Raw genomic sequence first — 26,558 nt, 5'->3', positions numbered from 1 at the left:
TTAAATAGAGGGTACCTGGGTGACTCTGTCAGTTAAGGGCCTGATTTCGGCTTAGGTCCTGATCTCACAGTTCATGAGGTCAAGCCCTGCATTGGGCTCTGTGCTGACAGCTCGGAGCCTGGAGCCTGCTTCGGATTCTGTGTCTCCCTCCCCTGCTCACACTCTGTCTCTCTATCTCTCAAAAATAAATAAACACACACAAAAAAATTTTTAATAAAAATTTTTAAATAAAAATAAGTCTCTGTTTCATGATCTATGTGCTCATTTAAACATTACAGTAAGCCTTATCATATGTTTCAGATGAGAAAAACAAAGTCTTTATCTAAGGTCACATAGCTAGATTAGAAGACTCTTTAATAAAGACATTTAAGACTATGGCATCCCTGGGGCACCTGGGTGGCTCAGTCGGTTAAGCATCCGACTTCAGCTCAGGTCATGATCTCGCAGTGAGTTCGAGCCCCACGTCAGGCTCTGTGCTGACAGCTCAGAGCCTGGAACCTGCTCCAGATTCTATGTCTCCCTCTCTCTCTGCCTGTCCCCTGCTTGTGCTCTGTTTCTCTCTCTCTCTCAAAAGTAAATAAACATTAAAAAAAATTGAATAAATAAATAAATAATAAAAATAAAATTAAAAAGTTACAAATGTCAAGTCTGAAGCATAGAATATAAAGGATATTATTTAGGACAAGGAGCCATCTGCATTGAAATAAAAGTTGCTTTAGAAGCTATAGACGTTCCAAATTCTCCTCTTCTGTCTATAAAGTGAGTTGAACAGAACCATATATATAGCAATTCTAGCTTGGCCTGAATCATGATTCTATGACAGAATACCTTTGACTCTCCAAAACCTGGTTCCCCTGTTAGTACAGCATTTGAGTGCTGGTTTATGGGTGTATCATTTAAAGGAATGCTGTGAAGTGGGGTCCAGGGCTGCTCTTCACTCCTTACTGACAGGGAAGACTGTTGGCTATACACAGCAATTCCTCCGTGTCAGCCAATGGAGAACATGACCTCAATCTTCCAGGGAGCTGCCAGTTTGCAGGCTGTGCTGACCCAGCAAAATTACCTGGAATCTAGAGTAGGGCTACCAGGGTCACTGACTGTCCTATCACCTTCAACATCAGGGCAGCATGTCCTTAGAAAGAAAATGAATGTTTTTTACCGTCACACCATTGGAGTTCAGAGGAAAAGGGAAGATGCTTGTGAGGACCAAAGTGGGAGAAGGCACGGGATTAGGCAACATTCATTCCAAATAGTAAAGAGAATGGTATTAAGAGTTTGCATTTTATTAAGCACTGGTCCTGTGCTCAGCGAGTGCCTTTCTTTCATGCCTTATTTCACTCAAAGCAAGCCATTCTCTGTTCTGCTTCTATTTTAACAGAATCACAAAGTGTTTAAAGAAAATTGTTAATCACTGAAGGTACCTTGGCACTTGTCAGTTTTTGTTTTGTTTTTGTTTTCCATCTTTTCTCAAAGGCCTGAGGTCAGCTGCAACATTCTATGGATGCCTGTGACACTGTGATAATTCTCATGCAAGGCCGACAACGAGAACAAGTAGATCAGTCCTGCAGAAAACAGACAGGCCTGCCTGGAAAACTGAGAGGTCACATGTATGAAATAGATAAATCTGTAAACTGTCAATCACCAACTTTGAAAGGTTCATATTTATGGGGTCCTAAAAATGGAGCCAACCTAATGATCCCTGTCAGTCCTTCTAAATGTTCTGCTGCATTGAAAAAAGACTGAAGGGGCGCCTGGGTGGCTCAGTCGGTTGAGCGTCCGACTTCGGCTCAGGTCATGATCTCACGGTCCCATCCGTGAGTTCAAGCCCCACGTCAGGCTCTGTGCTGACCGCTCAGAGCCTGGAGCCTGTTTCGGATTCTGTGTCTCCCTCTCTCTCTGACCCTCCCCCGTTCATGCTCTGTCTCTCTCTGTCTCAAAAATAAATAAACATTAAAAAAAAATTTTTTTTAATAAAAAAAATTAAAAAAAATAAAAAAAAAAAGACTGAAGAAGGGAATGAGGTCTATTACACAATTCAGGTATTGGTCAGAATGTTTTGTCCTTTCCTTGGTGATGAGCTTCAATTAACCCAATTCTGATCTGGACGTGCTGATCTTCATCACAAATCGCAGATGACATTGGAACAATTTCACTGCCGTTAAATGCCTAGATGATGTTACAATCACTTAAGCAACTAGAATACACACATTAAAGCTTTAATTTATAATCTTTCTGCCAAAGCATTTCTGTTAGAATTTAATTTAATATTTCTCTAGACTCACACTCCAAGTCCAATCGTTATAATTAATTCCAATCTCCCTAATCAAGGATGCATGTCTTTACTTATTCTCCCTAAAAGTAATGGAGGTAATAAATGGATGAATGTCATTACAGTTCATGATTGTGGTCAGTGGCTCTCAGGTCGTCGGTCTTGGACCATTTCCCTCTGAGAGACTATTTGAAAGCTAAACAACCCTATGTTTAGCTGCTAAAACAATAATAACAAAAAGAAGACTGAAAATAAACACACATCAAGTTTATTACAGAGATAAGGATGAGACAGGCTGAATCACTATTGGAGTCAGGAGTCCAAGGCCACTCATGCCTCATGACTGGCAGCTGCGAAGGGTTCCCTCTGCCAAGCCTACTGGCCAGTGGTCAAGAGGTCACAATCGTGGCACACTGCCTTGGAGAAGTGGCTCGCCCAGCATTAGTGGCTAAATCCAGGCAGACCGGAATAACATTTGCACATGAGATCTGGTCTAGTATCTAAAAGCACACAGACAGGAAAGTAGTCAGCAAGTCCTCTTACAATTCTGCAAAAGTTGGGTGTTTGGGGGGCAGTTTATTGTCCCAAAAGAGAACGAAGGAGAAGATAATTCCTTCCTAGACATCAAACTCCTTGAGAATAAAGATATAATGGAATATTGGCATATAATAAAAGATCAATAAATGTATGTTAGAACTGAAATCAACTTACATGTCCCATCATTGAACGTGTATAACCACCTGACAAAGTAAGTACTCTTGTCCCCATTTTACTATGAAGAAACTGAGAAAGAAAAGTTTGGTAACATGTTAAGAAGGAATAAAGCCAGGACTCAAACTCAGGTCTTTCTGGCCACAAAATTAATGTTCTTTCTATTACATCATGCTGCTGCACACCACCTGTTTTGCTAATTTAAGAAGAACCCTCCTGTATCTATTCTAATTATAAAAATTTACAAGACTGTTCTATAAATGTAAAACCCCTTCCATTCCATTGTCTTATCCCCTACAGATGATCGCATTCTTTTATTAAATGAAGAGGTGATTCCTCATTAACATCACTTCTTTGTCTCTTCCCCATCCTCCCTTCCTTCACTATAGTCACACAGAGAGAAGTAACCCTCCGGTTCCAGGTGACAAATTTGCCATCCTGGAACCATGATCCAATTTGTCCATTACCTCATGGAGAAGCCTCCATCCCTGGGAAAAGCTGCTGTGACTCTCTTGAAGCCTACACTGGCCATATTTTGGCAGTAGACTAGGGTTACGCTGGTTCCTCCAATTTCTACTGAGATCCCTATGAATATTTAGACCTGTAAAAAATAGTCACTAGTGCTCAAACTGGCAGCTTCAAACAGTTCACAGTTAAGGAAGCTGTGCTGACTGGTTTGGTGGCCTCTGAGGTATGGATGTGGTTTTATGTTGGCAAGATCATAGGCATTCTTGGCATCATTGGCTATAATGTTTGAAGCCCAATCATGAACATCTGATTATACATGATTTATTATTTGAGTGTTCTTGAACCGTGTGTGACCAGACCACTATCTGAATAAAATAAGATAATGGTTCAAAATCAATGTTTTCTTGGGATGCCTGAGTGGCTCAGTAGGTTGAGTATCCAACTTTGGCTTGGGTCATGATCTCACAGTTCATGAGTTTGAGCCCCATATTGGGCTTGCTGCTGTCAGCACAGAGCCCACTTCAGATTCTCTGTCCCCCTCTCTTTCTGCCCCTAACCCCTCTCAAAAATAAACTTTTAAAAAAAATCTATGTTTTTTCTATCAAACATTACAATAGGGGTCACAATTTCTTTTGATATTAACTTGGGTTGTCCTTTCCTATGATACATTAATATAGCTCTAAATGCATGTCTTTGTTTAGCTTGAAATTGGAAAGGATATATGCAAATATATCAACCTAATACATGAATAAATAAAGATAACATTTTAGTTTGAAGGTTTAAAATATATGATATTTAAGCTTTATTTCCAGAAAAATTGAGGCAAAAGACTTGAGAAAACTAGAACTTGCCATAGCGGGAGAAATAGTAAGACTATGTGCTAAAGTGATATAGTTAAATCATGTCAGTAGTCATGAAAAATAAAATTTGGACTGTTTCTCTTTGCTAAAATCAGAGAAAGATCCTTTGGATAACAGTTATGTCTACAATTATTGAGGTACTTCTTATCTACTTGAATAGAGCTTTCTCAAGAGAGACTAGCAGGGTGGTGTTCTAAGTATGTATCTTTGTAACATCTCTAACAGTAGGACTGAGTGAATGAAAGCCAAGACCTACATTTAAGTCTGTTTGATATGTGTTATATTATTAATCTGTCCAGTTTTATGATTTTTAGAACTTATCTTTGAAAAATAAAATATCCTATAGATATTTACACAGGGTTATAATTTAATACCATCTATGAGTCTAAATAGTATCTTATGTCTTGAAATAGATAAAAGCGATTGGTATTAAAAAAAAAAAAAAAGAGGTGACCCTTCTCTGTTTCCTTTTGTGGCCCTCATTCTCATCCATTCTCCAGGGCCTTACTCCATCAATAATTCCCCCAAACCTGATGACATTCCATTACATATTCATTCTTTCTTAGGTGACTGCTTCCTGCCAATGAAATAAATGTTGTGAGGTGCTTCTCATCTTAAAATACATCACATATGCCCCACCTCCACTCACCAGGCTACTCTTTGAACTGCATTCCTGTTCCTCCCTCCTTCTCTTCACTATCGAGTTTCTTTCTCACAGCCTGCATGTCTAACAGCCTTTTCTCACTTTCCATCCCCCTCAGCCTTTCTGCAGCAAGCCACTATCAACAACTCCTATTGCTTCATATGACCTTCTCCCTTGATGTTTTACAATGTTGTTCACTCTCACATCCACCTCTCATTCTCTGGTTCTCTTTCTCCTTCTGACCCCAAATGTAAGGACTCCCTTTGGTTATGCCCACTGCTTACTTCTCTCTACCCTCTCTCCTTTGGGAATTGTACTAATCTTTTCTACCAATCTTCAGTCCTGACTTGCACCAGTCCATATTTCCAACTGCCTGGTGGACATTCCCATCTGAGTGTCCTACTGACATCCCAAACTCAGTATGCTCAAAATGTAATCATCTTTCCTTTTCATCCATATCCATTTACTATATTGTAATTACTATCCTCTCGATCATTGTGGGGAAAAAAGTCACAAGTTAAATTTGCAAAGGTCCAATGCTACAGAAACCAAATATTAATCATGGGAGGTGTAATATCTAATAGGACTTATTTTGTTTAAAATTTTTTTCAAAATTAATGCATTTTTTCTAAAGTAATGCACACAGTAAAAAGAATCCAAAAACACAAAATAGTATATTATACACAGCAAAATGTAGTTTGTCCTCCCATCCCTGATCCCTACACCTACAGTTCCCTTTCTCAGAAGCTACGAGTGTTATCAGTTTGCTATATATCTATCCAGAAATATCCTATGCATTTGCAAGCGTATAGAAATATATGTTGTATGTTCTGATTCTGATTTCAGCTCAGGTCATGATCTCACAGCCATGAGATCAAGCCCCACACTGGGCTCTGCATTGAGCTTGGAGTCTGCTTAAAATTCTCTCTCTCTCTCTCTCTCTCTCTCTCTCTCCCTCTCTCCCTTTACCCCTCTCCCCTGCTCACACACTCTCTCTCAAAAGAATAAATAAATTAAATAAATAAATAATAAAATAAATAAAATGTTAAAAGCCCTTCATTTTCTTTCATTTTCATAATCATGCAGAATGCGTACACAGCATTTAGCACTGTACTCAACAAATGGGATCTAATTTTTATGGGCCTTCAACTCATCATTTGATTGTCCTGCGGTGGGGGGGGGGGGGGGGTTAAAAAATAAAGCAAGAGTAACAAGAGCATTGATTTGCTGAGCCAGATGGGGACCTAGCCACTTTACAAGGTCCCAGGCAATGTCAGCACAGCACCCAGCAGAAGTAGGAAGGCTGGAATTGTCACACTACCCTTATAATGCTGAAAATCCAGTTTGAATTATCTTCTCACTGAAGTGACTACATTATGGACACCATGTAATTTTAAATACATGCTGCTGCTAGGCCACGTGTCCCCCCATTATAAGCTCCTGCAATTGTGTCTTTTGGCTCCAAGTATAAGACTTTTAAGTTATTATTAAATTTATCTTACTGGTTTCTGTCACCTCAAGCTGTCAAAATCATCTCTGAGTTCTGATTCTGTCTTCCAATCTTCCAATATTGAAAAATGCCTCCCATATTTGAGAAAATTGTCCTCTCTACTAACCAAGTCACTGATTTTAAAGATATATATACAGAACAAGAGTAGACCATGGGGAGAATCCTCTGACACACCACTGAAAACTACAATCTCATTAATCCATTTGGCTGCAATCAATCAACAAGAAATGGATCCCTTTAATTGTTTTTAACTCTAGACCATACCATTCTATGGGAGAACATGACAAATGCTGTGCTGAGTGCTATGTATGCTAAATGCATATTCCTGTTTTCTCCAGTAATCTGTAACATTCCATTCATTCACAGCACTGAGCTAGAATAAACAGCCAAATCCCTGAGCTCAGGGAATTTACGTTCTGCAGTAGAAATAGTCAGTGAACAATAGAGTTCACAATTAATTATCAAATAATAATTATAATACCAAAATACTAGTAATCAAATTATATGATGTCTAAGATTTCCATCAAAATAATCAGAGGAGAGACAGTATACAGTTCAAATAAGACTGAAATTGAGTTCTTTGTTAAAATTGGATGATAGAAATGCAGGGATTTAGGGGAGCCTGGGTGGCTCAGTCGATTGAGCATCCAACTTCAGCTCAGGTCATGATCTCACAATTCGTGAGTTCAAGCCCCATGTGCAGCTTTGTGCTGACAGCGTGGAGCCTGCTTTGGATTTTTCTGTCTCCCTCTCTCTCTGCCGCTCACTATTCATGCTCTCTCTCTCAAAAATAAACATTAAAAAAAAGAAATGCAGGGATTTATTACACTATTCTCTCAACATTTTTCTAAGTTTGAAATTTTCCATTAAGACATTTAAATTATAATTATGATAAATACTGTGAGAAAGTATGAAATATTAAGAAAATTTATAGCAATGAATACCTAACCTAATCTGATGAGGCATCAAAAGTTCCTCTGAGAAAGTGACTTTTAAGTTTAAAACTGAAAAATAAGTAGAAATTATCTAACTTGAATGAGAGAGGAGAAAGCCTTCTAAACAAAGGGAACAGCATGTGAAAACATACTAATGTAGAAAGGAACAGAGAATTTTCAAGGAACTGAAAGAAGTCTTAAGTGGCTGCAGTTTACAGGGTAAAAGAGATTTGCTTGGTTTAAAGTCAAGGGCCACCTGGGTGGCTTAGTCAGTTGAGCATTGGTCTCTTGATTTTGGTTCAGATCATGATCTCACGGTTCCTGGGTTTAAGCCCTGCATCAGGTTCTGATTTGGCAGTGTGGAGCCTGCTTAGGACTCTCTCTCTCCCTCTCTCTGCCCCTCCCCAGCTTGCTCACTCTAAATAAATAAATAAATAAATAAATAAATAAATAAATAAATAAAGTTAAATAAATAAATAAAATAAAATAGACAAGTAGACAGAGGCCAGGCCACAAAGACCATTACAAGATTTTTTTTAATCCTAAGAACAATGGAAATTTATTGAAAAGTTCTAGACTAAGGACTATATCATGACTCTATTGACACTTTTAGAAGATCAATGTATGTGTATATATGTTACTACTTATCTAATAGATGAACCTAGAAATCTTATCTGTATACACACACACACGCATATATACATATATGTGTCAGTATACATATTATTGTGAAGCTAAATATATATAATACATATTTATTTTTTAAGGGAAGGATAAATTTCAAAAAATGGTTAACTACATGGAGAGGGAGAGAACAGGGTGATAGAGGAAACAAGTTTAGAAACTAAGACTTTTTACTTATTTATTTTTAATTTTTTTAATGTTTATGTATTTTTGAGACAGAGAGAGACAGAGCATGAATGGGGGAGGGTCAGAGAGAGAGGGAGACACAGAATCCAAAGCAGGCTCCAGGCTCTGAGCTGTCAGCACAGAGCCCAACGCAGGGCTCGAACTCACGGACCGTGAGATCATGACCTGAGCCGAAGTTGGACACTTAACCAACTGAGCCACCCAGGCGCCCCAAAACTAAGACTTTTTAAATACAACTCATTTTATTAATTTAAACTACATTTTGTGTAAATGTATTTCATAACTATAAAGTAAAATTTAATTTAAAAAAACAATCTCTAGGGACACCTGGGTGGCTCAGTCGGTTAAGGTTTGGCTCTGGATTTCCATTCAGGTCATGATCTCATGGTTCATGAGATTGAGCCCCACATTGGGCTGTGTGCTGAGAGCATGGAGCCTGCTTGGGATTCTCTCTCTCTCTCTCTCTCTCTCTCTGCCTCTCCCCCACTGGTGCTCTGTATCTCAAAATAAACATTAAAAAAAAAAAACAGGGGCACCTGGGTGACTCAAGTGGTCAAGCATTCAACTTCGACTCAGGTCATGATGTCGCAGTTAGTAAGTTCGAAACTCGTGTTGGGCTCTGTGCTGACAGCTTGGAGCCTGCTTTGGATTCTTTGTCTTCCTCACTCTCTCTCACCCTCCCCCATTCACACTCTGTCTCTCTGTCTGTCTGTCTGTCTGTCTCTCTCAATCTCCAAAAATTGAAAGTAAAATAGGGGCACCTGGGTGGCTCAGTCGGTTGCGCGTCCGAGTTTGGCTCAGGTCATGATCTCACAGTCTGTGAGTTAGAGCCCCCCGTCGGGCTCTGTGCTGATGGCTCAGAGCCTGGAGCCTGCTTCAGATTCTGTGTCTCCCTCTCTCTCTGCCCCTTCCCTGCTCATGCTCTGTCTCTCTCTGTCTCAAAAATAAATAAAAACATTAAGAAAAAAAAAATTTTTTTAATTAAAAAAAAGAAAGCAAAGTAAAATAAATTTATCTGTGTGCTAAGTTTGGGGCATGACCACACAGAAAAGAATGTTTTCAAGTGCTTTTAAACATTACTTTGACTGTATATCATTAGTGTAATATACCCTAAGAAAAACAGAATTAAAATTAAAAGTCTTAAACTGTTTTCAGTAATCATTTCATTAGTGATAGTTTTGGTATTGTTACATTGATACTAATGTGTGTATGTTGTGGAATAAAGTAACTGAATTATTATGTTGGTGTGGTGCCAATGGGAACTGAGATTTTTTTGGCATGGGAGAAAATATATACCAAAGTAAACCACATGAGATTAATTAAAAGCCTGTGTCCTAAATTTAAATTGGAAACATCAGCATAATCTCACAATGAATTTTATATTGCAAAAAAAGATATTAAATGTTCTTGCTCTTGAATTTGAAAACACCTGTAAAAACAATAATCCCTATAGCAAAGTATCCCTGATGCCCAGATTATAGTCTCTAAATACCATTTTCCACTACAAGAAGCAAGGGCTTCTGGTAATAATGGTTATCCATGTCTAGAGCAATAAATGTACAAGACAAGCCTGGAATATCTTGTTTTCAAAGACTAACAGAGTCATATTAAAAGGGCTCAAGAACCATCGTGAAACGAAGGGTTTTGGTCAAAGATGGAACAATTTGACTTTCAATAAGAATAACTACCATGGATTGAAATTACATTGCACATTTCAAATCCATAAGTTTATAATGATAACAAAAAATAATTTAAAAGTGAAAATAACTCACTGGTTACTAAAAGATGCTAGGAAGCTCATTATTTTGAAACTGATAGAAAAATAAAAGGGAAAAATCAATCATTTATCCTGTCTTGCCTATAAAATTTGTATCTCAGGTAACTAAATAGTTAATGAGCAAAATAAGTTCCTCTTACATAAATCTCTGGCTAACAAATAAAGAGGAATTATAAAATTAATATATCATTTTTGCAACTCCTAATTAATGGATCTACGCAATTATCATTAAACACAGACATATTCTATAGGACACTCTACATAATAAATAACCTGGTTCATTCAATAAACAAACTGCAAAAAAATTGGGGAGGAGGGGATCCAGTCATATAGATTAAAGATCATTGTTAAGTATGGCTCTTCTTTGGATCCTGATTTGAATACATTTTTTAAAATGAGACAATGAGAAAAATTTAACTACTAGCTGGATATCTTATTATATTGTTTTTAAATGTATTAATGGCATTCTGATTATGTTTTTCAAAACAGAAATATTTACAGATGAAATGATGTGATATCTGGGATTTGCTTCACAATAATCAGATGGGTAAGTAGGGAAGGTAAAGGTGAAAGAAAACTGTTCTGAGTTGATAACTGTTGAAACTGGATAATGGGATCATAGGGGTTGATTATACCATTCTCTCCACTTTTATGTGTTTGAAATTTTCCATAATAAAGAGTTTTTTCAAAGGCAGTTTAGCTGTTTTGTGGAGAATAGATTTGAGAAGGACATAAAGAGATTGAGAGAAACTAGTTAAAAGACTACATATTTATGATATTCTAACTAAGAGGCAATTCATGATGGCTTGAATTAAAGAGATATGAGTCTTGAAACAAACTGACAAGTGCCCAACAAGATGATTTCTTTAAGACCCATATTCAAACTCATTATGGTGAAATTTTATAACACCAATGAAAAGAGAAAAAAAAAATATTTCACTTACAAAGGAGGAAGAATCAGAATGAAGTCAGACCTCTCATTAGCAATCTGGATGCTAGAAGATAGACTTCTTTAGATTTTTACTCTAAAATTATATATCCAACAAAATTAGCATTCAATATAAGGGGAAATGAGAACTATTTTCACATATTCAGGAACTTAGAAAGTTAACAACATCAGATTATTTCAGAATGAATTATAGATCTCATCTAACAAAATGAAAAATACAAAGATGTATATGTGAAACAATGGTGACCAAAAGAAAAAAAAAGTAAAATATTAAAAAGTATAAACTTACTGATTTATTATTAATTGCTTCTTAAATGACAATCTGGAACTAAAAATCTTAAGTGAATTCAATATCAGACCTAGCCAAAAGGGTAGGAAAAGCAAGATAGAGCTTGCTAAGACTATTATCTTATTAAAGGAGAAATGTAGATAATTATTAATCCTGGATTTCAAGAAAAAAAATACTTAAGTATGTATGTTAAAGAATTAAGAGTAACTAACCATTATAAGAATAGAAATAGAATGTTCAATCTTCAAGTCACTAAAAAAAATAAATAAATAAACAAAGAAAACACATTAACTTAATAAGAGACAAAAAAGAAAAAAAGCGGCGGGAGCTATCGGGGTGGCTCAGTCAGTTGAGCACCTGACTCTTGATTTCTTGATATTGGCTCAGGTCATGATCTTGCGGTTCTTGGAATCGAGCCCCACATTGGACTCTGTGATGAGTGTGGAACCTGCTTGGGATTCCTCTCTCCCTCTCTGCCCCTTCCCTACTTGTTCTCTCTCTCTCTTTCTCTCTCTGTCTCTCTCTCTCTCTCTCTCAATAAATAAATAGACATTTTTAAGAAGTGATTATTAAAAAAAGAGAGAGGAAAAGAAGAAACAATGAGATAACATTAAATAAGCAGAAAATATAAATGATGACAGAGGAAACTCTAAATCAATTAGTAATAACAATAATATGAATGGGCTAGATTACCTTAATAAAATTCAAGGAATTTTAGGGTGAGTTAAAAAAAAATCAATCCAGCTATATTCTACTCACAGGAGACACACCTAAAATAAAATCATATAAAAAGACAAAAAGGAATGGAAATGACAACTAACTAAGCATGTGATCCTAAACTAATCTGTCACCAGAGAAAACATTATTTTTCTTTGCTAAATAACATTAGTGGAAACACTAGAAAGACTTCAATAAAATCTGTAGATTAGAAAATAATTTTATCTCAATACTAATTTCCTAATTTTGATACTTTTTGCCTTTGTTTTTAAGAAATAAATATAGAATGATTTAGGAATAAAAGGGCATCATGTCAGTTAAGTTGTGGAACTTAACTCTTCCAAATTTCAGGGGGGAAAAAGTGTTTATCTTTATCCCACACATACAATGAGTAAGCAATGGTAAAATGCTAACAGTTGAGGATGCTGGGTAAAGAGTATACAGTTGACTCTTGAACAACTCAGGGGTTAGGGTCACTGACCCCCCCTGTGTAATTGAAAATCCATGTATAACTTTTGACTCCCCAAGATTTAACTACTAATAGCCTGTGTTGACCAGACTTCACCAATAACATAAGCAGTTGATTAACACATTATATGTGTTTTGTACATTATACGTGTTATATACTACATTCTTATAATAAAGTAAGCTATAGAAAAGAAAGTATTATTAAGAAAATCATAGAGAAGAGAAAATACATTTACAGTAGTGTACTGTATATATATTTTTTAAAAAGTCACATGTAAGTGGACCAATGCAGTTCAAACCCATTATTGTTCAAGGGCCAACTGTATGGGGATTTTCTGCACTATTTTTACAACTTATCTGTAAGTCCAAAAATATTTCAAAATAAATGTTTTCAAGGGATTAGAGAATAAAATACTATCAAAGAGAAAGCAGATATAGCACTATTAATGTCAGACAAAATAAAATGCAAAGCAAGAAGCATTAAGCATAACAAAAAGGGCTATAGCATAATAATTTGAAAATAGTATCTACCAAGAAATGATGTCATCAATCTTTTTGTACTTAATGATATAAGCGCCTTTAAAAAATTAAAATTAAATTAATTCAAAATTAAAAATTAAATTCAAAATTTAATTCAAAATTCAAAATTAATTCAAAATTAAAAATTAAAAATTAAAAATTAAAAAATAATTTTGAAATAAACAACAATGAAAAAACTAAATGAAATATTCAGAACATTATTGAACACTACATCTCATACAGATTATGGCCAAAACAATACTCAACACGTAGTTATAAGAAAATTAAAAAGCCTAAAAATAAGTGAATTTGGCATATAATTTTAAAAGCTAGGAAACAGGGGTACTTGGGTGGCTCAGTTGGTTAAGCATCTGATTTTGGCTCAGATCATGATCTCACAGTTCATAAGCGGAGTCCTACACTGGGCTCTCTGATGTCAACACAGAACCCACTTTGGATCCTCTGTCCCCTCTCTCTCCCCTCCCCCACTCATGCTCTTTTTCTCTCTCTCTCTCTCTTTCTCAAAAATAAATAAACATTTAAAGAAAAAAAGTACAAAACAAATAAGATGAGGGGCGCACCTGGGTGGCTCAGTCAGTTGAGGGTCAAACTCTTGATTTTGGCTCAGGTAATGATCTCACAGTCCTGAGGTGGAGCCTGGTGTTGAGCTCCAGAGTGGAGCCTGCTTGAGACTCTCTCTCTCTCCCTCTCTCTCTGCCCCTCCTCTGCTCACACATGCGTACGCTCTCTCTCTCAAAATAAATAAGCATTAAAAAAAAAAAAATAGAACAAATCTAAACTACAAAAGATAACTAAATAAATATAAATGTAGAACTTCTAGAAGTGGAAAATAAAAAAACATAGAGCTGATCAATAAAATAAAAGCAAAACTCTGTCTTTTAAAGAAAAATAATTAAATAGACAACTTTTAAGAGGTTTGATTAAGAAAAGGATAAAACACAAAAACAAGAGAAAAACAGGGAGAGAAGTAGGATTAATATTAATGCTGTGATTATGATTATAAGATTAAATACAAGAAATTTGAAAATCTAGATGAAACAGATCTTTTTCTCTTTGGAAAATATAAATTATCAAAATTAATTTAAAAAGAGGTTGAAAATCCAGGGGCACCTGCGTGGCTCAGTCGGTTGAGCGATGGACTTGGGCTCAGGTCATGATTGTGGCTTGTGAGTTCAAGCCCCATGTCAGGTTCTGTGTTGACAACTCAGAGCCTGGAGTCTACTTCACATTCTGTGTCTCCCTCTCTCTCTGCCCCTCCCCCACTTGTGCGCTCTCTCTCTCTCTCTCTCTCTCTCTCTCTCTCTCAAAAATAAATAAATGTTAAAAATTTTTAAAAATAAATAAAAATAAAAAGAGGTTGAAAATCCAAATAAACCAAAATCTTAGAGAACTTGACTAGGTAATTAAAGTGTTACCAGTTTTAAAAGTCCTAAACAGGTTCATCATTTAGGCTGTTTCCAGTTTTTACTTATCACAAATAAAGGTGCTATGAACAGTCATCTACAATTCTTAGTATTCACATATGCTTTCATTTCTCTTGATTGAAATTTGGGACATCTTTTTCAAGTTGCTACTTGTTTGTCTTAACAGGTAATACTTATATATAAACTCCTAAATCTTAGCTTGTCAGGTATAGAAACCACCAGTGAAAACAATTTCAGAAACACTGCAGAACCTATACAGACTTTCAAAAACCTTAGTTTTTAAAGGAGAAAACGGATAATCCAAAAAGAAGAATTGACTAAGAACAGATTAAAATTCATTATAAACTTAATACAATGAGATTTAATACATACTGATTTTAAGTTACATAATAGACAATAAAATCTGTTAGTCCACGAGATTAAAAATCAGTGATTTTGATTTTTGATTCTGATTTTTATAATCAGTAGTGTCATTGTGTTCTTTCTGAAGCATTCCTTTACCTATCTGCACTAACTCTAGTAAAAAATCAAAACAAAATATGTCAAAAACAAAACCCAGAGCTGAAAATTATATATTCAGTAAGTTATGTTTTTCTTTCTTTTTTCTTTTTTTAATTTTTTAACATTTATTCATTTTTGAGGGAGGGAGAGAGAGAGACAGATCAAGAGCAGGGGAGGGGCAGAGAAAGAGGGAGACACAGAATCCGAAGCGGGCTCCAGGCTGTGAGCTGTATGCACAGAGTCACACGTGGGGCTGGAAATCAGGCGAGACCATGACTTGAGCCAAAATCAGACGCTCGACTGACTGAGCCACCCAGGTGCCCATGTTTTTCTCAAGTGAGTACGTCTTGCTCACAGACACACAGGGAGAACACCACGTGAAGATGGAGGTGGATATGGGAGGGACACTTCCATAAACCAAGGTATGTCTGCGTTTCTTCCAGAAGCTGGAAGAGGCAAGAGGCAAGAGGCAAGGAAGCATCCTCCTCCAAAGGTTTTGAAAAGATCACGGCCCAGCAAACACCTTGATTTCAGAACTCTAGTTTCCAGAACTGTGAGAGAACAAATTTGTATTGTTTTAAACCAAAATAATGATGATGATAATAATAATAATAATAATAATAATAATGTCTTGCTCAATGCAAGAACAATACTAGCTCACCGTGGAAAATTAGATAAAACTGCACAAAGACAATAAATGTTAAAATAGCTGTAATCAGTGAAATCAACAAAAATGGCAGAGTAAGGACCTTGAAAATTCTCTCCTCCGTAAAAGCAGTGAAAACACCAGCAAAAAAGAGCCAGAATCAACTTTTCATAACTCTGGAAAGCAATCAAATGCTTGTAGCCATCCACAGAGCATTTATTCCAGAAAAATGGCTTGATCTTGGTAAGAACAGCAAGTTTTGGGGCATTTTCACTTGCCTGTTCCCATCCCCCTTTCCCTATCTCCACAGTAAACCTCGAAAATCAATGTCCCACATTCACAGTGAAAACCAACAGTCTGGCAGCCACTTGAAGTAAAAGAGGGGTTAAAACTCCAAAGCCCTACTCACAGATATCTGTCTTGCCAGACAGTTCCCTGGAAATCGCCACTCAGAAGGCTGTCTTTGTTTGACCTAACTCAGAAGTCATCTGGTGCTAACAACCTTTCCCTATGGGCATTTATCAAAAAAATCAGAGACAATTTTTAAATTAAAAAAAAATTTTTTGGCTGCCTGAGGTGGTAGATAACAGTTACGTTAAGAGAAACCAGACACAAAAGGCCACATATTATATGACTCCATTTATATGAAATACCATAATAGGTGAATCCATAAAGATAGCAAGGAGACAAACTGATTGCCAGGGCCTGGGGAGAAGAGAAAATGAGGAGTAACTGATTCTTGATTACAGGACTTCTTTTTGGGGTGATGAAAATTTTCTAGAATTAGTGATGATGGTCATGCAACTCTGTGAACATATAAAAACCACTGAATTGTACACCCTATGCAGGTAAATTTTATGGTACATGATTTCCATCTCAATTTAAAATAGCAAGTTAAAAATTTATATGTACCCATGATTCCAATTTTTTTAACTTATATAAAAGGGAATTCACAAAAATAGTACTCATAATCACACAACGCAGATATAATCACTATTAATATTTAGGTTAATTTTTTTTTTTTTTTTTTTTTTAGAGAGAGAGAGAGAGAGAGAGAAAGAGCACAAGTGCACAAGTGGGGGAGGGACATAGGGAGAGAGAGAATCTTAAGCAGACTCCACACTCAACGCGAAGCCAAACGTGGGGGCTTGATCCCCATGACTGTGAGATCATGACCTGAGCTGAAATCAAGTCAGATGCTTAACCAACCAAGCCACCCAGGCACTCCTAGGTCTAACTATTTCTAATCTTTCTCTACTATATCACTGCTATTACTCATTGGTTAAGAATACTCACTCTGGATGCTCCGCCTGAGTCAGAATCTTACCACTTACTAACCATCCAATCATGAGCAAGCTGCTTAATCTCTCTGGATCTATTTCCTCCTCTACAAAATGGGAATAATAATATCTACTTCAAATGGTTGTTGTGACAATTGAGTTTAAAAATACAGAGCACATAAATATATGCCTGGCACATAAAAACTGTTCAATATATGCTAGCTATCATTATTACTAAAAATAAAGCTGTGTGAATATCCTTAAGTATATGTATCTTATTATTTGTCCAATTATATGTTTTTACTAATTCCACAAAGTGAAAACACTATTTTAAAATGTATGCAAATGAAACAAAATGTTATTTTAAGTTTGCCTGAATAGTTTTCTATTGCTGGAAATCAATATACTACAGAGTATTCACAAGTTTGGAAACATGGGGGAAAAATCAAAATAAAGAAGAAAAATGACCCTGGAAAATACAATCGAGGAAGAAAAAAAAGCTCTTAAAGTTATAATCATATCCTCAGGAAGATTTAAGAAAACACTGGGTCCATAAAACAAAAGGATGCTGTGAGAAGAAAACAATTTGTGAATAAGAAATCGTTTTTGATCAGATTGATCAGATTGACAAAGACTTTTTTTAACGTTTATTTATTTTTGAGAGAGAAACAGAGGGAGAGAGAGCACAAGCTGGGGAGGGGCAGAGAGAGAGAGGGAAACACAGAATCCAAAGCAGGTTCCAGGCAAAAGACTTTTTTTTAATTTATTTATTTAAACAATCTTTTTAATGTTTATTTATTTTTGAGAGACAGAGAGCATGAGTGGTTAGAGGGGCAGAGAGAGAGGGAGAAAGAGAATCTGAAGCAGGCTCCAGGCTCCGAGCTGTCAGCACAGAGCTGGACACCGGGCTTGAACCCACGAACCACGAGATCATGACCTGAGCTGAAGTCAGACACAACTGAGCCACCCAGGCACCCCTAGTTATTTATATTTGAGAGAGAAAGAGAAAGAGAGCACAAGCTAGGGAGAGACAGGGACAGAGAGGGAGTCACACCCGGCTCCGAGCTGTCAGCAAAGAGCCCAATGCGGGGATCAAACCCACAAACTGTGAGATCAAGACCTTACCCAAAGTCAGATGCTTAACTGTCTGAGCCACCCAGGCACCCTGGCAAAGGACTTTTTTTTAATATAAGTATTTGAGAGGTTGAGAAGCCACAAACTCTTAAACACTCCAGGCAGGAATACTAACTGGAAAAACTTTTTTTTTTTTTTAAGTTAATAATAGCTACTACTGAGTCATTACCATGTGTTGTTAGGCACTGTACTAAATGCTTTAAGATAATATATTTTGGGGGCACCAGAGTGGCTCAGTCAGTTCAGCGTCCAACTTCGGCTCTGGTCATGATCTCAGGGTTTGTGGGTTTGAGCCCCATATCGGGCTCTGCGCTGACAACTCAGAGCCTGGAGCCTGCTTCAGATTCTGTGTCTCCCTTTCCCTCTGACCTTCTCCCACTTGCATTCTGTCTCTCAAAAGCGAATAAACATTAAAAAAAATTTTTTTAATAATATATTTTCACATTATCTCCATTTAATGAATGAGGAAACTGAGACTCAAAAAGGTTAAGTAACATGCCCAAGGACACAAAGCTAGTAAAACAAACAAAAAACAGAGCTAGAATGCAATTAGGCAACAAATATCAGAAGTCTTTAAAATTTATTTTTTTGAGCCAGCAATTATCCCTAGAGTTTATCACAAATAAATAAATATATAATTATATCTGTACAATGATGTCCACTGTAATATTAATTAATCATAAAAAGGACAAGTGGAAACAAACTAAAGGTTCAAAAACAGCTAAATGGCTAGTTTCGGTGCACTGTGCACCTAGGCAACAGAACACTATTCAGCTATTTTAAATGACGGTATAACTCTATACTTATTAAAATAAAAAGCTAGTCCCATGTTAAGTGGGAAAAGCAAGATATACAGTAATGTATATAGTATAACTTTTATTAAAAACTATATAGGTATTTAAAAAGACAAGAAGAATATACTCCAAAATGGCTCTCTCTCACTCTCTCTCAAAATAAATAAATAAAACATTTTCTTTTTTTTTTAAAGGGAGTACCTGGGTGGCTCAGTTGGTTAAGCATCTGACTCTTGATTTCAGCTCAGGTCATGATCTCACAGTTCATGAGATTTTTGAGATGGAGCCCCATGTCAGGTTCTACACTGACAGCGTGGAGCCTGCTTGGGAGTCCGTCTCCCTCTCTCTCCGCCCCACCTCCACTTGTGCTCATTTTAAGTAAACATTTTAAAAAATGCATTAATAAGGGGTCCGGAGTGGCCCAGTAGGTTAAGCGTCCAACTCTTGATTTTGGCTCAGGTCATGATCTCAGGGTAATGAGATCAAGTTCCTCAGCGGGCTCTGTGCTGAGTGTGGAACCTGCTTAAGATTCTCTCTCCCTCTCCCTGCCCCTCCCCTCAGCTGGTGTGCACTCTCTCTCTCAAATAAATAAATAAATAAATAATAAAAATGGATTAAAAATACAATAAGTGTTATTAGCAAAGAAGTAGAGAACTGTAAACCCTCATACATTGCTGGTGGAAATGCAAAATACTACAACTACTTTGGAAAATAGTTTGACAATGCCTCAAAATGTTAAACAAACCTACCATTATGACCCTACAATTTTTAGGTATCTACCCAAGAAAAATATAAACACGTCTTCATAAATTTTCATGGCAGCATTATTCATAATAACTAAAAATGGAATCAGCCTAAATGCCCATCAACTAATGAATGGGTTAAAAAATAAAAAACATATGGAATACTATTTGGCAACAAAAAGGAATAAAGTATTGAATAAAGTGTTGGCACTTTCTGTAACATGTCTGAACCTCAAAAACATTGTACTAAATGAAAAAAGCCAGTCACAAAAGACTACATATTGTGAGATTCCATTTATATAAAACATCCAGAATAAACAAATACATAAGGATAGAAAGTAGACTAGCGGTTGTCAAGGGCTGAGAGGGAAGGAGGGAGGAAGAGAACGGGGAGTGGCTGCTAATAGATATAACGTTTCTTTTGGGGGGAGGATGGAGATTTTCTAAAACTGGATTATGGTTAACAGTTACAAAATCTGTAAATAGACAAGAAACATTGAATTATACACATTAACAGGTGAATTTCATGGTACGATAATTATATCTCAAAAAAGCTGGGTTGTCATAAGCAATATATTTAAAATGTGTGTCTTTAACCATATGTAAGTTACATAGCAATAAAATATTGATGAAAAGGCATATTAAGAACTACTGAAAAAAAAATAAGAAGGGCTGGATGATAAACCAAAATTTCATGGAAGGATAAGCTGTTTGAGATCATCTGGTCCAGCCTCTTCACCGTATAAAATAAGGAAACTGAGGTTCTGAGAAACATGAGTTGCTCGTTTTCAGTGGCAAAACTGAAGAGAAAATCAAGGAGTTTACTCAGTGGTCATTTGCCGGGATATATACTGAATATTCAAAATCAGGTTTCTGGTATTCAATATATAGATTACTATATTCAAACATACAGGTCTCTGCTAGAGTTTACAAAGAAGTATTTGCCGGAAAGTGTTAATCAGCTCTCAGCATTGCCATCTGATGCATTCTGTTTTATAGAAGTCCCTTAAGAATAATCCTGCCAGGGGAAAGGATATAAGAACAAACTTATATTTTATGATGGCACTTAGAATTACCTCACTTTCCTGTTATTGTTTTTTTCTCCAAATGATATTCTGTTCTTTTCCATTACACTTCCATGATTAAAAACATTTTTAAAACAGATTAAAAAACAGTTCCTAAATAAATCAAGTAATATGTAGCAATTAATGATGGATACAAAGTGGAATAATCCAGAGCAAAGATAACCTGATTCATTTTAGAATTATCTGCCAAACTTAATTAATTAGGAGTCATATACTTAACCAGGTATCTTCTGGGTCTTTGAAAATGAAACAGTCCAAAATACAATATTTCTGTTATTTCCTAGGATATTTCCAAATGCCTTAGGATTTCACTGTAGTAAATTTCAAGAGGAAACAAGAACAAGAAGTTTTGGAGTGGATCTCCTGGGATTTAATCCCCAGTCCATCACTAAACAGCTTATTTGGTTGAGAGAAATGTATTTAACCTCCCGTACCAATGTTTCCAAATCTGTAAAATAGAAGGGTATAGGATCGTTCTAAGAATTAGATAATTTGTTCCTTTCCGAGATGATGAGCTATATGCTTACTAGTCCCTCCTAAGACTGTATTTAAATAATAGAAAAGGTTAGGTTTGGGATATAAATCCACAACATTGAAGAGAGAGGAAGGAAAGCCATCAGCAAACTGATTTTAACAAATTTCTGGGAAATGGAAAGAGGATGGAGAAGTAATGACTGATGAGGAGGGCAGGAGGAGCCACTACTTAGAGTACATTCTGAGCAGAGAAGATGGCCATGGGGGAGGGCAGCAATCTTATCCAGAGAATCCCAAACTCCTTAGAACTAGGAAACTCCAGTTAGGAGGGACAACACAAATGGGAGCTGGGTCTGAAAGCAGCAGTATTATTTAAAGCCTGCATATAGAAAGCACTCACTCTCCTCTCAAAATCCAGAGAGCAAAATATTTATCAGGCAGGTGACTATCTTCTAGGGGAAAAAAAGATAATAAATTAACAAGGAGTTTCTATAAAGAAATGTATCAGACCATCTAAGAAGAATTAGGGCAACTAAACTGGGCATTGTTGCCCTAGAAGTCCACCCAGGTATACAAAGTTCAAAGTCTTTCCACTGCCTCATTCTTTTTTTTTTTAAGCTTTTTTTTTTAAGTTTATTTATTTATTTACAGAGAGAGAAAAGCAGGGAGGCACAGAGAGAGAGGGAGAAAGAAAGAATCACAAGCAGGCTCAGCACTGTCAGCACATAGTTGGATTCAGGGTTTAAACCCACGAACCATGAGTCATAACCTGAGCCAAAACCAAGAGTTGGATGCTTAGCCGACTGAGCCACCCAGGTGCCCCTCTACTGCCTCATTCTTAAAAGTAAATGGGCTCAAGGATTGCTAGACTTTTGAAGAAAATCTGTAATGTGAATGAGAAATATAAAAGTAAACAGGGAAATGAATTAAGAGAAACAAAGACATAAGACAATTCAGAAAATATAAGAAAACTATTTTTAAAATGCTAGTAGATATTACCAGTGATACATGGGAGACACCACATTTATAAAGCAACAATAGACTGCTAGGAAATAAAGTAAAAATTCACTTAAATAACAAGAAAGAGTTTTGTAGATAAACAATTAGACCACCAAAAAAAAAAAACAAAAACCACATGCATAAAGTTAGAAGTTCAAGAATATTTTTCAGAAGGAACCAAAAGACAAGAAGAAAAAAAAAAGAAAAAAGAAAAACAATCTCAAGAGAAAGTTAATAGGCACTAACTAAGGCCAATCTAGGACGCTAATATTCAACTAGTAGGCTGTTTTAAGAAAAAGGAAAGGAAAAAATCTTTAAATACATTATACCAGAGAAATTTCCAGAACTGAATGAGTCTTCAGAATGAAAACAACTACTAATGAATGAAAAGACTAGCTTAATGAATGAAGAAATAACTACACCTAGATTCAACAAAGTGAAATACCAGAACACTAAGGATAAAGATAAAATTCTAAAACCTTCCAGAGAGAAAAATGCAGGTCATTTACAAAGACAGCATGTTTCTCATCAATCACACTAAATGCTAGAAGTCAGAGCAGCACCACAGGTCTGAGGGAAAATTATTTCAACCTAGGCAGCCATACTTTCCATCAATTGTAAGTGTAGAATAAAGAAGTTTTAAAACATGCCAGACTTAGAAAATTTACCTCCAATGCCCCATTTTTCGAAAGTTACTTGAGGATTCACTCCCACAAAAATTAGAGCATATAAAACGAAATCTCAGAAACTACAGATCCAAGTCAGAACAAAAAAGGCCAATAATCTAGGATGAAAGCTGAAAGGCAGGCTTAGAAAATACTGAGTAAATTGAAGTAATGACTCTCAAAAGAGGTATCTAACACCTAGTATCTAGATCTTTGTTTCTAATACCATTCTCTAATAAAAGGAAACTGGGCTTTTTGAGAAATGGCTGACCCTATGCTCTAGCAGGAACTATAGAGCATCTCACAGCACCAGAAAGTAAAGAAGTGTTTAAAAAAAAAAAAAAAGGATGTGTCAAAATGTCACAGGAGTCAAGACAAAGAGTTCCTAATAGCCAAAGCTGGAACAATTTGAACAACAAAATAATGTTGAATTATAACCCACAGTATAAAATGAATATCCATGAGTTCATATTGATATGATTGAATAAATTAATGAACGAGAGAGAAGAGATAAATCTTCATGCAGAAGAATTCTGAATAATTTATGCAGAGTAGGGTCATAAATCCCCACTCCTTAAGTGTAGATTACACATAGTGGACTTCTCTCCAAAGCATACAGTATGGAAAGTTGTGGGGACAGTGGAAGAGTACCTTTACAGTGGAGAAGCAGACAAATTTTATCTCAGCCAGATGATCAAGGTGAATGTGAGCAGTGATGAATCATGCTGATAGTGTGTATCCTTAATATGATGTGTTGAAAATGTCATTTACCTCTATGGTCTTTCTCCCCAACACCCAGAGGCTCAGTATAATCAGGCAAAAAAAAAAAAAAAAAAAAAATTACAAAAACTCCAACAGAAGAGCATCCTACAAAACACTTGATCAACACTCAGCAAAACTGTCAAAGTCATCAAAAACAAGGAAAGTATGAGAAACTTACAATCAAGGAAAGCCTAGGGACACCTGGGTGGTTCAGGTCATGATCTCATGGTTTATGGGTTTGAGCCCCCTGTCAGGCTCTGTGGTGACAGCTCAGAGCCTGGAACCTGCTTTGGATTCTGGGTCTCCCTCTCTCTCTGCCCCTCCCCCACTCATGCTCTTGTCTCTCCCTCTCTCTCAAAAACAAAAAAAACATTTTTAAAAAGTTTTAATAAAAAAGAAAGAAAGAAAGAAAGAAAGAAAGAAAGAAAGAAAGAAAGAAAGAAAGAAATCAAGGAACGCCTAAGGAGACATGACAACTAAATGTAATGTGGCATTCTGGAGGAGGAAAGACATAAGGTAAAGCTAAAAAGTCTGAATAAAATATGGACTTTAGTTAATAAAATGTAACAATATTGTTTCATTAATTGTAACAAATTTATCATACTAATAATGTAAGAGGTTAATAATAGGGGACACTGAGTGTAAGATGTTTAAGAACTCTGTACTATCTTCTCAATTCTTCTGTAAATCTAAAATGTTTATTATTAAAAAAAAAAAAAAAGAGGTATCTAGGAAAGGGGGAGATTCAAAAGATTAGACAGTGTCCCTAATAAGTTGGAAGAAGTTAATAATGAAATAAAGGTGGAAAACTTCCCTAAAAGCGGAAAGACAATTAAAACTCTCCTAAACACACACACACACACACACACACACACACACACACACACACTCTATAAAAAGATTGGCAATCTCAATATACTACATATACTCATGCAATGACAATACTTAAATAGTTGTAACAATGTGATCACTGCTCATTTTCAAGTTTTATAGTAAGCTTATAGAAAAAAACAGATGTCATAAATCTGATTAACAGAATGCAAATGGTAATGGTATGATAATGTTAAGTATAACTGCCCAAAGCTGAGAGGTGCAATGGGGAGATATGAATGGAAGGGAAAGTTATAACTACTAATGATCCTCCTGCGTAATGGGCAGTTAGAAGAAATGGTCTATAGTTGAAAGAAGAGGGGCGCCTGGGTGGCTCAGTCGGTTGAACGTCCAACTGATCTGAGGCTTGTGGTTGGAGCGCCGCATTGGGCTCTGTGTTGACAGCCCAGAGCGTGGGGCCTGCTTTGGATTCTGTGTCTCCCTCTCTCTCTGCCCCTCCCCAACTCATTTTCTCTCTCTCTCTCTCTCTCTCTCTCTCAAAAATGAACGAACATTAAAAAAAATTTTATAGTTGATAGAAGAAATCAAGGAGTAAGTTCATCATTTCTTTTTTTTTAAGTTTATTTATTTATTTGAGAGAGACAGAGACAGCACAAGTGGGGAAAGGGCAGGGAGAGAGGGAGAGAGAATCCCAAGCAGGCTCTGCACTGCCAGCACAGAGCCTGATATGGGGGCTCAAATTCACGAAACTGTGAGATCATGACCTGAGCCAAAAGCAAGAGTCCAACGCTTAACCAACTGAGCCACCCAAGCACCCCATTGTTTCATGTTTTAAGGATAACAAAGGGATTCAGAACATGTCACCCCAAAATATGCCACTTTGGCATATTATTTTGACCTGAAAGCATTTGAGAAACAGGAGATGCAGGAAAGATTCCCTAACTCCCCTTTTCTACCTAAAAGCAAGTCTTGAAATTTCCCACAAGAAAGGTGCCCTCCCTGTACCAGGAAGAGTACTTTGTTAACACCATGACAGTCAACTCCAAAATGGACCTGCACAAACAAACCTACTAAAATAACCCTTACTTTCCATTACTTTCTCCCATATATTCCCTAGTCACTGTTCCACAATTTACTAGCCCCTAGCCCAAGTCCCTGTCTTGTCACCTCCTCACAATTCATTAATCTTTGTTTTAAAAGTCTTCCTTTTGAAGACTCCTGTGTGCAACCTAAAAATTTTATACAAAATTTGTATGCTTTTCTCCTGTTTATCTGTCTTACATCAGTTTAATTCTGCGGCCCAACCACATAACCTAGGAGGGGAGAAGTTTTTCCTCTCCTCCTATGACAAATAGAGAAACTAAAAAGAGTGATATAATTACCCAGAGCGTAGGGAGAGCAAGAGAGATGGGGAAATCAAATAAGCTAAAAAACTTTATCAGGGCTGGAACTTCATAGACAGGTATCTAAATAATGGAAATTCTCAAATTAATTAGACAGTAGGGAAAAATCAACAGATACACTAAAAACAAAGTGTAGGAGTTAGGAGTTAGGGAGTAGAAGGGAGCAGGGTTGGAAAAGAATGGAAAGAGGACTGCTACTTTTCATTATGGGTCGTTCCATACCATGCAATTTTGTTAAATATATTTATGTGCTACCTTGATAAAAGATTTGGTAATGTTCTGAAAAGCTTTTAACGTAATAATCTTTGTAAAGCATTTTAGCACAGTGCCTGGCATTCAGCAAGGAGCTTACACCTAGGCAAAGATTCTTGTATGTACATATTATTAATCTATGTATGGCACAAAATCTTCAAAGCCTACCTACTTCCAGGTCGGGACAATAGAGTGTACTAGTTGACCAGATGTCCAACTAGTCTGCTCAAAGTAAGACCTCTCAGGACCTTTCACTGGGGCTTAGTAAGAAATGAAAATGCAGGAGAAAAAGTGCTGTTCACTTTTAAATACTGTTAAAGTTACCAAGCACTATTTAAATGCTTTTAAATACTGTTAAAGGTACTAAAATACAAAGCTGTTTCCTATCTCTAAACTTGTCATGGTATTTTTTACTTGTCCTTCTTTTTAAGTTTATTTACTTATTTATTTTGAGAAAGAGAAAATGTGCACAAGCAGGGAAGAGGCAGAGAGAGAGAGAGAGAGAGAGAATCTCAAGCAGGCTCTGTGCTGACAGCACAGAGCCCAAGTCAGGGCTCGA

The 26,558-nt window shown here is 36.5% G+C and overlaps 1 protein-coding gene and 1 pseudogene across 1 annotated transcript in view; one reads left to right on the top strand and one right to left on the bottom strand.

The window, feature by feature from the left end:
* Positions 1 to 26,558, bottom strand: part of RMI1 (RecQ mediated genome instability 1) — an 83,926-nt gene that overhangs the window by 24,285 nt on the left and 33,083 nt on the right. The window lies entirely within an intron of this gene.
* On the top strand, positions 3,427 to 3,737 carry LOC128778569 (ATP synthase subunit g, mitochondrial-like; annotated as a pseudogene).

This window comes from Panthera pardus, unplaced genomic scaffold (genome assembly GCF_024362965.1).
Source record: "Panthera pardus isolate Hobbes unplaced genomic scaffold, ASM2436296v1 HiC_scaffold_20, whole genome shotgun sequence".
NCBI classification, from domain to species: domain Eukaryota; kingdom Metazoa; phylum Chordata; class Mammalia; order Carnivora; family Felidae; genus Panthera; species Panthera pardus.
Note: the sequence above shows the minus strand (reverse complement) of the source record. Positions and strands in the feature narration are given on the sequence as shown.